At 47.5% G+C, this 15264-nt stretch overlaps 2 protein-coding genes across 5 annotated transcripts in view; one reads left to right on the forward strand and one right to left on the reverse strand.

Annotated features, from left to right (window-relative positions):
• ITGAL (integrin subunit alpha L) overlaps positions 1 to 15264 on the reverse strand; it is a 1445000-nt gene that overhangs the window by 1020847 nt on the left and 408889 nt on the right. The gene's annotated exons all lie outside the window — the stretch shown is intronic.
• The window catches only part of LOC138580798 (septin-4-like), a 1149755-nt gene continuing 1144819 nt past the window's right edge, over positions 10329 to 15264 (forward strand). The window contains exon 1 of the mRNA XM_069651643.1: positions 10329 to 10659. The gene's annotated coding sequence lies outside the window, so the exon portion shown is untranslated. The remainder of the gene's footprint in view (positions 10660 to 15264) is intronic.

Here is a 15264-nt window from a genome sequence, read left to right on the forward strand (position 1 = left end):
AGTTCATTCTCCACTGCGCCTCTCAGGTGAAATGGGATTCGTCTGTGACGTACTGCCTTGGGTTCAACGGTAGGGTCTATGTGGAGTTTGATGGTTCTCCCTTTTAGGCACCCGATGCCCTGAAACAGCTTCTTGTGTCGACCTAGGAGGTTGTTTAATTCGGCGTGTTGAACGCTGAATGCGAAGTGTATCAGCTTCAGTTTCTCTGCTGCTCTGCAGCTTAATAAAGTCTCGCAGCCGGCATCTACAACGTAGATCCGTGCACGGCAATTGGTGTTATTGTGCGCAAAGTCTGACTTGAACGACCCCCTCACTGGGAGGGGTTCCTTGGACCCATAGGCATACAGCCTGACTTTCTTCTTGTGGAGTTCTGGTTTTGGGTGAAGTCTGTTGAATGCCGTCACTGGCATAACGTTTACTGTTGCACCGGTGTCAATTACTACTTTGAGCTGGTCTCCGTTGGAGAGGACTGTGCACGATGGTCTCTTCTTCTGGCGTGATCGGCCTGATTTGACTGCTGATATTAGGTGTACTCGGTGCACTTGTCTTTTCCCCTTTTTCTTCCTCCCTTTGTTCCACCTTTCGGGGGATGAGCTGCTGTCACTGTCGTCACTGTCACTCGTGCTCGGGGATCTTTGGGACTCATCGACTGCTCTAGCTTTACCTTTCCTCGCGTGTTGGCGGGAAGATTCTCTGGGCGCGAACTTTCTCCGTTGTTCCTGTGCTGGGCGTGGGCCTGAGTCTTTGTCATTCCTGTTCGGCGGATTCAGGCAGACGGCTGCATAATGGTTAAGGCGATTGCATTTTCTGCATGTGGATCCCCATGCGGGGCAGGATTCACCTTTATGCCATGGGCCTCCGCACCACTTGCAAGCTTGATCTCGGCCTTGTGACGGGTGAGGCCTCTGGTTCTGTTTTGGGCGCGTGCTTTGTTGCTTGGAGATGGCCGCTACGTCTTCTGCGGGTCCGGGGCTGTCTAACGGCAGTCTCTGGATGGCTGCTTCCATTACTGCCACTTGATCTTCTGTCTGTTCGCGGAGACGCGCTGTCTCGAGAATGCGTGATAACCGCATGTTTCTCTCTGATAGAATTGCCCTTCTTAGCTTTTCCGAGGAAATCCCATTGATGATTTGGAGGCGAATGGCAAATTCTTCGTCTGGGAATTCACAGCCTACGGCCATTTCGCGAAGGCGAGCGTGACATTTGTCCACCGTCTCTCTCTCGCGTTGTCTCGCCATACAGAAGTGGAACCGCTCATAGTCTGGATTGAGGTCAGGCTTGAACATGTTGGTGAGCGCGGCTCTCGCTGCTGCGTAGTCGATGTCGCCCCCACGGTTTGGCAAGGCGTTGAATAGGCGCAGGGCTGCTGACCCCACATTGAGTAGGAGGAAGGTGCGCATTTTTTTGGTACGGTAATGTCCCTGGCCTCAAGGTGCATCTCAAATTGCTGCAGCCATATCTCCCACCTGATGGCAGCTCCACTGGTGAAAGGGTCGAATGGGGCCATGAATGTCGTCAGCGCAGGGTCACTGCGCTCATCGGTGATGCTCCTCCTTGACGATGGGTTGCTGCTGATTCTTGCCGGGCTGGTGTTTGGGCTCGACATGCTGCACCACTGGGTGGCCTTGGAGGCTGAGTATCACTGGTGAGCTTGTTGTGGCTGCCGGGGTGCTGTAGTGGGATAGCACGTGGCCCCACGTGGAACGCTGCAGTTCGGAGCGGGCCGCGTATGATGCGCGCGGGCTGCGTGTGATAATGCGTGCTGCGGCTCTCCTGGAGTACGGGTGCAGGTTGTGCCTTTCCTTTTGATATATAGTATACATTTTTTTCCTCTTCCGCTCGAGACGAGCGCTGTTCTGAGTGCGGCCGGTGGGATCGTGCGCGGTTCGTGGGCGGAGCCGGGGTCGGTGCTTACCGGCGTCCGCGACGTTGCGTGGGTCCGTGGATGCGGCGGCTCCCTCCGATGCCAGGAGGTGCGCAATCCACTACCGCCTCCTCGCCAGTGTGATGTCTGCCGCCGCCGGTGATGCGGGCGGCAGCCGGAACTTGAAGTGGGCCCTCGGCTGAGGCCTGCTCGGGCGCGTAGCATGCAGGGCGCGGCGCTGCAATCAAACACACGACTACACAGTGGGTTGCATAAACCCGGACTGGCGTGAGCCCGCCAGTTCCGGTGATTCCTTTATTTCCTCCTCCCCCTTCCGTGTCACGTGACCTTCCACGTCAGGGCACGTGACACCACAAGTATCATGTTTGCAGGTACTCACATCATTCACCAGCTATTACCATCATATGCCCAGGAAGTGCCATCATGTGTTAGGTAGTGACATAATATATACTGTTTTCTACTACACCGGGCCTAGGAGCAGGAGCTCCTCTGAGCCGGATCCGCCACTGCAGGAGCAGTAAGCGTCCCGCTTCCAAGCCCAGCTGATCTGAAAGGAATTAAGGACCCGCGCGGTAAGCGTTGCGCTAGTCCCTTACATTCCACCACTAAATCGCATGCCGCCGATACATTTCTTTTGCTGCTGAATCCGGAAGAAAAGCCCCGCCGATGTTCAAACAACTGCAAATTTTGCCTTTGAATGCATTATTTGCCATTAAGGTACACGAGGTACCTACACATTCAAAGATGGCCGCCCGCCCACACCGGGGCTCCTCCAGAGCCTACACAGGCCCCAACAGCTTCTGCCTTCTCCCTATTGGCCCACCTGCCCTTTTTGAATGTGATAGGTTGCCGGCAGGCGTAGCCGGCCCAAACACGCCTGCTAAGGTAACTTTTATACGCCCCCAGCCATAATGCACCGCTGAGGCCACAACCAAGCTGTCTCTTTCACAAGCATACCCGAACTTTGTTGCAATTGACGTCTGCCTTAGCATATCCACAATTTGTTTAACTTTGACTGGCATGTGCATTCTCATTTTATAATTACAAATGTCATTACCTTTGCACTATGTTGCCCCACGGCACGTTAGACTAATGCAATATTCTGATCTCAGTCGTACTACACCCCTAGTCACAGATGCTATTTGAACCCAGCCTTTGGACAACTTGCAACTCAGAGTACTTAATCTAACAGCTACTCTTACGCTCTCAGTCTAATGTTCGGTCCTCCCTTCCGCACACTAGCCCGTTGCCTCATAGTGATGGTAGATATTGTCCTCAGCACCTTAGACTAATTATTTCCTGCTGCCAAACTGCATCCTTGCTCAACTATGTTATGCTCCTTTACTAACGCGCCCCATTGTGCACAGATACTGCCTATCGCACTTTAGCACCGCTATGCTACGCATTCTACCAAGTCCTACTGTATCTAGATGTTGCGTAACTGGATCTCAGCCGATTTATGCTATGTCGATTTTCAGTTGCTACCCTATGCATTTTTGCCTAACTGTGTTGTTTCAAATTTAGGTGCTACTCTAGTTCATTTTAGCCTAAATGTGCTGCGTCAAATTTAGGTGCTACTCTAGTTCAGTTTAGCCTAACTGTGCTGCGTCAAATTTAGGTGCTACTCTAGTTCATTTTAGCCTAACTATGATGTTTCAAACTTAGGTGCTACCCTTGTGCATTTTAGCCTAACTGTAGTGCTTCAAGATTAGGTGCTACCCTTGTGCATTCTAGCCTAACTGTGCTGCTTCAAGCTTAGGTGCTACCCTTGTGCATTCCAGCCTAACTGTGTTGTTCAAATTTAGGTGCTACCCTAGTTCATTTTAGCCTAACTGTGATGTTTCAAATTTAGGTGCTACCCTAGTTCATTTTAGCCTAACTGTGTTGTTCAAATTTAGGTGCTACCCTAGTTCATTTTAGCCTAACTGTGATGTTTCAAATTTAGGTGCTACCCTAGTTCATTTTAGCCTAACTGTGTTGTTCAAATGTAGGTGCTACCCTAGTTCATTTTAGCCTAACTGTGCTACTTCAAACATTAGGTACTACCCTGTGCATTTTAGCCCAATTGTATTATTCCCAACCTAGGTGTCACCCCTCGGCACTCCAGTTCAATTGTACTAATTCACAACGGCCTAGTATGTGTCTCCCGTGCATCAGCCTGGTCGCTAGCCTCTTGCTCCTCATAAACACCACAGTACTGCTCAGCATGTCATTTCAACCATCTATGACTATGCATTCAAACATTTTCAACTTTAAGTCACCTAGTAGTTCTTCTCTACATACAAACGACCCACAACCAATGCTACCTACCAGCCTCCCTCGCTCTACTACTGATAGGAATCTAGGTCTCAGAGCCAGACTAGGCAAAATTCATGAGCCCCTCTCCCGTCTATGCCCACCAGACAGAGTCTAATAACTATGACTGTCCTGCCCAGCCAAACTTCCATAAATCCATAAATTCCAACTCATCCCAGAATTCCAACTTTATACCTCCACACAGTCCCTCTAATCAGGGTTCTCCTGAACCTATACAAGACCAAGCCCAAACTACAAACCTCAACACCACTGCTAGCCCTCAAATCAAGGGAGCCTTAATTAACGCCAGATCGCCAGTAGCACATGCTACAGAAATTGCAGATTTGATCCTCAAAGAAGACCTTGACCTCTTTGCTATTACGGAGACTTGGCTTCATCGAGCATCAGGCCCAATGCTCATGCTTGCAGTCCCAGACAACTACTCCATCTTGAGACAAGACACCACCAACTCTAGAGGTGGGGGTGTTGCTATTATACACAAATGTAGTCTTACCATGAGAAACGTAACTACTATCAACGTCCTCTCTTACAAACTACTCTCGTTCGAAATCCCTCTCACCAATGCCCAAACTCTCAACATTCATCTGATCTATCCCCCCCCAGGCTCATTAGGCACTTTCGATGAGGATATCAACACTATGCTATCTAGCAACCTTAAAAGCTCTACCCAAGTACTCACCCTTGGGGACTATAACATGGAATTTAATGACCCAGAAGACCTAATGGCCAGTACTACCCTCAATACCCTTTCTGATTTAGGATTTACCCAAAGATGTATGGAACCCACACACGCCAAAGGCAGAATCCTTGATTGGGTGGCTGACCATAACTGCCTAGCCAACATCACCGACATCTCACCACTAGCCTGGACCGACCACCACCTGGTATCGTTCATGCTCTCAACTATCCGACCCCCACCCTTGACAATCAGCAGGGCCCCACCCACACTCACAAGAAACAAAAAGAGTATAACTGTGGAGAGACTCATCCCGAACTTACTCCCTACACTCAACGCACTCCCTGACAACATGAACCCAGAGACCTTGGTTGATGAATACAATAAAATCATGTCTACCTCGCTGGATCTAATCGCCCCACTTAAACTTAGACCAAGCAAGCCCAAAACCCATCTGAACAAATGGTATACACCTTTCCTCAAAAGCTTAAGACAGCAAAAAAGAAATTGTGAAGCTACCTGGAAAAAACTCCCTTCAGCAGCTAACAAACTGAAACTCACCAAACTAAATGCCCTTTATAAAAAAGAAATCTACCTTGTTAAACGAACTTCCTTCGACTCCCACATATCCCAAGCTAAATCAAACATGAAGGAACTATTTTCTATCTTTGACGAAGTAGAAACCCCTATAGCACCACTAGATACCTGTTCCAAAGATAAAAACTGGTACTCAGAAATCCAAAATGCCTTAGCTAACAAGATTGCCACCCCACAAAACTAAATCTCTAGCAAAAAAGCCTCCCTGAACGACCCTCTCCCTTCCAAACTGACTGAGAAGCTTACTGTAAAGGATACTACCCGTTTCAACTTCTCCAAAGTCACCACATTAGAAGTAGAACAAATTATTCTGTCCCTGAAACCTTCCAACTGCCAGGGCGATATGTGCCCTGCACAGCTCATTAAAGATGCTGCCCGTGACCTCTCCCCTTTCATTACTAAATTAATCAACGCCTCCTTCTCTACGGGTTCCATCCCTACCAACTTAAAACAGTCCTGGGTACTCCCACTGCTAAAAAAAACCTACACTTGACCCAGCCACGCCCACAAACTATAGACCCATAACGACCGTACCATTCCTTCTAAAAATATTGGACAAGGTCGCTTATGTACAAATTCAGACGTACTTGGAAGAACACCACCTACTTGGAGCTAGACAATCAGGCTTCCGCCCGCAACATGGGACTGAGACTGCTCTCATTGATCTTAAAGCACAGATCAACAAGCTTAGAGACAACGGCCAAGCTGCCTTACTCCTCCTCCTCCTCTGAAGCATTCGACCTGGCCAACCACTCGGTCCTATGCACGCACCTACACACATGAGCTCACTTCTCGGCTGAGGCCACCACATGGATCAGATCATTCCTCAATGACAGAACCATGAGGGTCTTTTCACCCACAGCTGCAGCAGACCCCATACCCATCACCTGCGGTGTGCCACAGGGCTCTTGTGACTCCCCCACACTGTACAACATATTTCCCAAGCCCCTTTTCAATGATCTGGATCATCTTGGTATCACCTACACGAACTACACAGATGATACCCAGATCCTCCTTCCACTTTCGGGAGATTACGGGAAGGATTTGGCCTTGGTGAATAGGGTGTACATCATCATCCAGGCATGGATGGCCACGCATGGACTATGCCTGAATGATGATAAAACAGAAATCATCATCTTAGGCACTACCACCAGCTTAAAGAAACTAGGCCCTGCCTATTGTTCTTTTACGATCGATGGCCACAACATCAATGTAGGACAAGCGGTTAAAACACAAGGCCTTCATTTGGACTCTACCCTCTCCTTCAACAGACAGGTAAATTCTCTTGCCTCCTCCATGGCTTACACATGTAAATTGATTAATGCAGCCAAACCCTTCCTCTCAGACACTAGCTGCTTGACCCTTGCTAGAGCCCTCATACTGTCCCGCCTGGATTACTGTAACGCTCTCTACCTTGGATCCTCCAAAGCCACCACTAGTAAACTGCAAACTCTCCAGAATAACGCTCTTAGAGCAGCACTAGGCATCTCCAAAAGAGAACATATTACAGTACATTCCCAACAGAACTACTCTCTATCAATGACAACATTCTCTTAAAAACTGCTTCTCTCACGCACAAATCCCTCAACAACGCTGCCCCTACCTAGTTGATCGACAGATTTCATAGACAGACATCTCTGAGACCCATAAGATTGGCCTACAAAGACTGCCTCTCGGTCCCCAACTTCAAACTCTCCACTATAGGGGGTAACAGCTTCCCAGTGAAAGCAGCTAAACTGTGGAACTCCTTTCCGCCAACTCTCAGAATGGATCTGCCCTTTCAGAATTTCCGTTCCAAGGTCGTCTTATGGTTAAAAACGTAGCCCTTTGAACTACCTCCAAATTGCCAGTTGTATACATTGCACTGTCTACTGCATGTACTTCCTGTGTACTTATTACCCATCTGTATATATGTATATTTTCCGGATATTACTTTTCTTTTTACTATGCACATGTATAATTTCTTTACTCTACTGCTGTAACTAAGTCTCACAATCTCTTGTAAATGCTGGGCACTGGTACCTGAGGGCATGACCGCGCATTACAAATAATAAAACAAACAAACAAACTGTGGTTGATCATATCACAGTTATTGTTATGGTAAATCATGTAAAACCATCACAGGTAAAAATATTTGAATCATTGAAAGGTGTTGGTATGAGAATGCAATTGATTCATACTATTGGCAAGTATTACAATCGAACCTCAAGTATTTGTACCATTGCTATCATAATCTCAGGAACTGAAACCACTGTCAGGGATTTGTGTAGTTAGCAAAACAGTGCCAGAGCCTTCTATGTACAGTTAGCTAAGAAGTCTCAAGATCAGCTATGTCTAGTTAGCATACCACAGTTAGATTACAGTATGCCCAGTTTCCAAGGTAGGGCCCCATTCCAATATGCATACTTATCACAGTAAATCCAATTATGTCCATAAAGTATAGTAATCCTAGATTCCACTATTCCCCGTTTTATTTATCGAAATTTCACACAGCGGGAACATTGAAATTAAACACAATCTTCTCAAACTCAAAATAAGAAGGGTCATGATGGTTCTACTCAGACCTTTCCGTTCCCTTTCCAGCACTGTTCAGTCCCATAATGTCCTAGTACAGCCCCTCTAGGAGGTTCCATTTCATTTTTACAACAGTAATTACTTCGAAGTAATTTACTTCAAAGTAATTACTTCGAAAAATCACTGTGAATTCGCTGTTTACATTTGGGGGATTCTCCCTCCCCCCGAACCCCACTTCACCCACACTAGTACCCTAACCCCAATCCCCTCCCCACCCCTTTTAACCCCTTATATAATTTGAAGTGTTTCTGAAGTAATTTCTTTGAAGTAAGTTACTTTGAAGTAATTACTGTCAGAGCAACCATGGGATACCGTCTTCCTTTGCTTAGGGTCTCGTATGCTATTCTCAAAATGATATATGTAAAGGCTTTCTGGGGACATGGACCCAAGAAATGTGTAGAATGAAGACCTGACAGCAGCAAGTCAGTGTGAGCCATTTTTGCATGGCGATAGCCAGGGGTGGTGTAGAGATATTCCTTTTTCGCCTGCTCTTTCCTGTCCTGCTCATGTTTCTTGCCCTACTGTCTCTATGAACTTATTCTGTCCTCCTCCCACTGAAGGGTCCTAACTAGTGCCGACCTAGCTCACTGGAATCTTTCTGTTCTTAGAGTCTATGTATTGGTCTTGTTACTCTCACAATTAGCACTTCCTAACTCTGTACTACTCTCTTCTGATGTTGCCTCTGCACTATCACACCTGATTTCTGATAGTCTCACATTCTGGCACCTAAATTTTACCAGCTCTTCCTGCACATTGTAATCTTATACCTCCACTCTAGTCCTGATGTTACACCCTCTCCCTTTTGTGCATGTCTTTCATCTGACGTTATTAGCTTCTTCCTAAGGCTTCCCATATCTCTGTCTCCCTTAACAGCTATTTAATAAAGTTGGTGTGCCTTCTCTCTAGTTCCCTCACCTTCCTTTCCCACCTCTTATCCCTTCTCTCCAGTTATCTTGCCTCCCGTTTCCACCTCTTATCATCTTTGGGGATTTCTTTCTGGAATCACTGTTCCTCCTCAGTCACTACCACTTTGGGCTGTAACCATCATTTCTTTGTCAAAGTCACCACTGCCTCATACAGTGCCCACCTACACCTCGCCACTATCACAATCACCTCATGCTCTGCATTTCACTGTCTTGATGCTAGTACCACCAATTCCTGTTGTAATTCCATCTACCTTATCGTTGGAACCACCACCTTCTGCCAGACCCACTTCTGCAGTCTTGTCTATAATTTAACATAACTTTTTATTTGCATTTTTAAACATAGGAGTTCGACTTTTGTTGTAGCCCTCCTTCCCGCACCCCCCCCCCTGTTCCGGTGAATGTCCGTAAGCGAAGAGTGTCTCCTTGGGCCACTCTGATCCTCAGCATTAGGGGACAATTGCTGTGCATTTCCTTCCTGGTCAGAGTCCTGGAGTGCCGCCGACCCCTTTCCTCCCTCTGGGCTTAATCTACTATGCCGAGGAGACGCATTTTCCTCGGGCACCAGGACCCCTTTGATCCTGTTTGTAGGAAGTCCAGTACTCTCGACCAGTCTGCTCGACAGGTTCGATGCTCTCCCTGAAGGGAGTATGTAAGCCATTCTAGGGCTGCAAAGTTCCAAATCTTTCCTACCCATTCGTGTTCTATTGGGGGATCCTTTGACTTCCACTTTTGGCCCAGTGCTAATGCCCCTGCCATTGTCAAGGTTGCATAAACTTTGCGGTCTGCTCTCGAAGGAAGGTCCTCCAAGGTCCCATCAATGCCCAGCATTGCCAAGCATCTATTGCTTCCAGCCTTTACTCCCAGTATGTGTGCTATCTCCTATTGTATGCCGCGCAAGTACTCATCCAGTTTAGGGAAGCCCCACCATATGTGACTTCACGTTCCCTCCATCCCGCATTCCCTCCAACAATAATTCGATTCCCTCTGGTACATTTTGTGGAGTCTTGTTGGAGTTAGGTGCCACTGAAGAAGTATTTTGGTCCAGATTTCTCGTATTTGCCGGGATCTCGTGAGTTTTTGGATGCTTGACCGCAGTTTTGCCCACTCGGTTTCCCCTATGTTGTGCCCTGTGAACTGTTCCCATCTTTTCATGTATGACCGTTGAGCCGGTTGCTCGGCTGATTTTATGTGTGCATATATCAGTCTTGCTTATACTTTAAACTCCTGTTATCACCACCATGTCCTGTTACTAATACCACTATCTCCTAATGTAACCATGACCATCCTCTTACTGCGTAAACCACCACCACCTCATCCTCACTGCTGTTACCTAGCAACGCTCCTTTGTCTCTGCAGACTTTTCCCTTTCCAGCATTCTGAAAATCAGTCTACAGTCTTCTCCAACAGGGGCCTCCAGCTCCTGCAACACACGCTGGAAGACTGGACGGCCTTTCTTGTATAGTCCCTGGGCGGGACTATGGATGATGGTCTGCACTTGTGGTTCCCAATTGTTGGAGGGATGGAATTGGTTGTTGCTTTCCGCCACACTTGGGTCCAAATGAGTCTCCTTGGGCCAGCCTAAACCTATATCAATCCTGGTGAACATGTTAGATTTCCTGTCTATGTGTGGAAGGCTTGGAAGAGATGCCTGTGGAAGAAACAACCCTGTGCTTTGTTTTGAGGAGGTAAGTGCACTTGGTGGGGGGCTAGGGATGTTCCTACCCTGTCCTCCTGCTCACCATGGTATTTGTGATCGCTTGACGGCCTTGTTGCTTCGCAGACTATACAAATGGGTCTGTGGCACTGGAATGGTCCAAGAACCTCAGAGGGTCTGTGAAAAGTGGGTTTGGTGTCCCACAATGCCCCTGCCCCCTGCTGACCATCCCCTTAAGCACTTCAAGGACCATGGAGGGTTTTTTTCCTCTCCTGGCTTGAGCAGGGTGTCTGTTGGATTACCAAAAGTGGGTCTCAGCTAGAGCCGGCTAAGGGGGACCATATTGTGTGTGACTGGCCCTTCACCTTTGTGGTGCCTACCATCAGAGGGTGGCCAGGGAATGCTCTAATTACAATCCTGGGCCCCTTATCCTCTGGATCCAGAAGACTGCTGGCACGGTGAGTCATACCAACTGTAGTTCCCATAATTAGGTAGGGGACTGCATCACATAATTCCTAATGGCTTGCCTCGATTCCTCCTTTAAAGGAAGCTGGTCTTTCCAGTGGAAGGTTGGGGTCCAATCCTAATGGGAAACACGTAAAACATATATAATCCTTTTGCGGGTCTTCTAAGCACCAGATCAGACCCACTTGGAAGAGGTATGAGTCTTCCTATGGGTCTTGTGGTGGTTGGTCCTCTTTGTTTGCTGGTTTCTTCCAGGGATCTTCTAACCATACCCTAAACTCATCATTAATGTGCCAACAAATGTGATTGTATATGTGAGTTGATCTAAGCATAGGACAATTGGGTGACTGGTTCTTTCTATATGACCCTTGAAAGATTGGACTAGGAGCCATGATTAGAGTTGCTTCCATGTTTCTTGATCCCCCTCCGCTTCGGAAGTGGATTGCACCTCCTATAACCTCTCATCCTATGGTTCCCGGCATCAGGGCTTAGGCCTTCAACCATTCATTATGACTGCACTAGGAGCTCAGTGGATGGCCTTCGGCACTGTGGGTAGATTACCTTGTTTCTTCGCAAGTTCTTTATCAGAAGACTCAACTCCAGGGTTTCTTGGACTTTCCGTCAATAGTGTTGGCTTCCATAGGCCTCCTGCAGAGCTTGGTACTTGCCTTCAGGTGTCCCAGGCTTCGGCCCTTTGGCTGTCCAAAGTTCTCAATGTTTCTTCACTACTAGGTCTCTGCTATAGTCTTGCTGGAATGGGTTGTGGGATCTTGAGCTGTTTCTGAGGTAGGCTATTAAGACCTCCTTCCCGACCTTTCCACCTGTTTGGCAGTTCACTCCAGTACCATCTCTCGAATGGAACTCTTCCTCCTTGGGAATATAGGCCCAGGGTCTCACCAAGACCTTTGGAGTCCTGGGATCTGCTTCTCCATTGGTCACCAATGGCAGGTTATTAAGACTTCCTTTGTTAGGCAGAAACCTGTGCAGTTCCCTCTGGGACCACTGCAAAAATTTAAGACTACAGGTGTTTGGCAGTAAACCCACTTGGTAGCAGTCTGTACCACGCAGATTCACTTGGTAGCTGTGGCTGAGCAGTCAGACTTCCCTCAAGAAGAGTTAGGCAGTATACAGAGTATTCAGAATAGGTCAAAAGAACACAGTAGAACAAGCAAACACTGATCAGAGCTTGGTGTAAAAGAGATATAATTATTTATTTAAAACCACATCTAATAAAACACACAGGCACTAATATTAAGCAGTTCAAAAACAGTCACTAAAAGATAGACACTCCCTTAAAAGAATATTAGACAAGTCTTAAGTAAAGCCCCACTTATTTTCAGACAGCGGTGAGCGCTTAACGCAGATGGCACTCTAATAATTCGGTTTAAAAGGGAGAGAAAGGCAGAGTATAAATTGAAACAGATCCCAACACTTTCACAAGAACACAGCAAGAGAGGAAGGCAGAATCAAACCGTGAAGTTAGAGTTCATAAAGCCGGATCCACTTTAAGAGGATCAGAACGAAATGTGTCCAAGGTCACATGGTTGAAAAGTGCACAAAAGTCTCAAAGGTTCAGAAAGAGTTGGACCAAAAGAAAGGGACCAGTTAGATGGTCAAGGCGGCCAGCCCAGTCCAGAAGGTTAAGGGATTATTATTACCTTGTAGCAATCTTTAGAAAGGGAGGCCTGGCGGACACGGTACCTTAAAGTGGTGAGAATACTCCAGCAGGGGCAGTTGTTCCTGGCAGCGGATGCAAGTCGGTGCTTCATCCGGGGGAAGAGAGGATCTTGTCGGGGAGGAAGACAGGAGTCCATTGCACTGCCAGGGAAGAAACCAGCCGCGGAGTTCTCAGTTAAAAAGAGCGGTCCTTTTATTCGTGGTCCAGTGGTAAGTGGCTATCCGGTTGCCGGGGTGCTTGGCACAGGCAATTCGACCACAAGACGTCCTGGGATGCGAGGAAAAGAAGGTAAACTGGTTGTGCCCACCAGTCAGGGGAAGAAGACTCTTCTCTGTCGTCGGGAAGTGGTGAGTCGGTTCCGCAGGGTTCCACCGGTGGTGTCGTCGTAGCAGGTCGGCTCAGCTTCTCCCTCGTCGGATTCTCAGGTCCTGTGGCGACTTCTGAAGTTCCAGTCCCAAAAGCCCTGCTTTTATGCAGCACACCCCCATTCACTCAGCCTAGCTGTCAATCAAACATGCTAAGTGGTGAGCCGGCCGGCTCACCACTTGGGCCAATCACACAAGAGTGCGACTTAGTCCAGGGTGCCTAAACCCCCTCCCACACCCCCTGTGGTACCCAGATAGAGTGGCACCACTTTTGGAGGCTTCTGTGGAGAAGCCCGCCAAAAGTGGAACAAAGGGCTCGACTTGGGTTGGAGTCACAGAAGAGAACACAAACGCCATTTTAGAATCGAGTCCTGGCAAAAAATACCAACCGGTGAATTAATATTAAATAAATAAACCGGCGGCATGTCCGAGGCTATGAGAATTAAATAATTAAAGTTTGTAGCCTCGAACAATGGGAAAATCCCATAGGGATATCTTCGCGGTCGAATATAAAAAGTAGTATCCACTGCCACCAGCCAAAACTCGATCAGGGGGGACGGAGACATGCCCCCTCGACTAACAGACCCCGGGGCAATCGAATTGCCCCGACCAGTACGTCCACAATATGTTCATAATTTGGGACTAGTAAAGCCAATGGTGACTTTACATGCCCTGGGAGACAGTAGTCAGTCCCATGGTATGGAGTCTATGGTGGGGTGTCACTATAACACCCCTGTGTCACTGCACGGAGGGTGCTGTGTAACACACATAGTAAAAACACATGAGACCCTATGGAGTAAAGGACCCCATAGCCCATAAAACACATTAACAGTCAAAGGAACACCATAAATCATGTCCAAGAGTGGGAGAAAAATAGTCTCACTCTTGGCAGGAGAAAAAAACAAACTCCAGAAATCCAGCAAAGCTGCTGGGGGACTCACTAGGTTAGGAAATTCAGCCTAAACAGAGAATTCTCCCTAACATCCTTCCCAACCATTCCACCTGTTTGGCAGTTCACTCTAGTACCCTCTCTGTTATGGAACTCTTCCTCCTTGGGAATATGGACCCAGGGTCTCACCAAGACCTTTGGAGTCCTGGGATCTGCTTCTCCATTTGTCACCAATGGCAGGGTCACCTCATTTGGCTAGATGTGGATGGGCCCCCAGGTTAAGTTTGTTACCGGAGCTTAAATTGTTACTCGTAGTCTCCTGGCTCGGAAACTCTGGGACATTAAAGGCACAGAGTAAGGGGTCTTTACTGTCCCACAGCAGCCTTTTGGGAACTCAACCTTAACTCCAGTTTCTACTATGTGGTTTTCAAAACCCAGCCCCTCGTTTTTCTTCAGAGCAAACAATCTGGAAGTGCAGGGTCCATGTGTTCCGGCGGCTGGGCGCTGATGCACTCTAGGTGGTGAACTACAGATTCAGCAGTCAAAGTGGCCAGCTGGGGATGCCACCGGGTTGTGGTGTCCTCATTCTTTAGAAGCAAAGGTCTGGTCTACCCACACCCAAAGAGCAACAAAGACCAGGAAACGGTGTGTGATGGGTGGACAGATAACTTTTAAAAAACTTTAATTAATTTGGCTGGTTTATCATAACAATATTATGCGGTATCATCATAGCAGTACAATTCAGTAGGTCTCACAGTCAACATTAGCAAGAAATGAGCAGTTGCAATCAGATCTTATCACATGTCTGCAAACCAGCATGCGATTCTCATAAACGCTAGCCTGCATTTTAACATTAATTACACATGTACCCTATGAACAGTATTTAAAAGTATGATACAGCATATCCAAAATTGGTATATTAGTTGTACATCAGCTTCAAATTTGAGATTTAGTCAGTAGGTAGTTTCTATGGGCCTCATTCCGAGATTAGAGGTAGTCATGGAGTTATTTGCACCATGACTGCCTACAATAAAGGTACCGGCACCGGTCTGGTTCAATGGGGACTTACCTGTGTAGTCCGACCTTTGCGGGACTGGTAAATCCACATTGAAAAAGCCATTCCCCATTCCCATTCGAGCCCCCATAGGGCTCAATGGGAATGGGGAAGGCGCTAATGACGGTCAGACCAGGCGTTAAAGGAGGGACCCGCTAAGGTACCTTATAGTAGGGCGGTAAGAG

Source organism: Ambystoma mexicanum, chromosome 3p (genome assembly GCF_040938575.1).
Source record: "Ambystoma mexicanum isolate Mex_15411 chromosome 3p, UKY_AmexF1_1, whole genome shotgun sequence".
In the NCBI taxonomy this organism is placed as follows: domain Eukaryota; kingdom Metazoa; phylum Chordata; class Amphibia; order Caudata; family Ambystomatidae; genus Ambystoma; species Ambystoma mexicanum.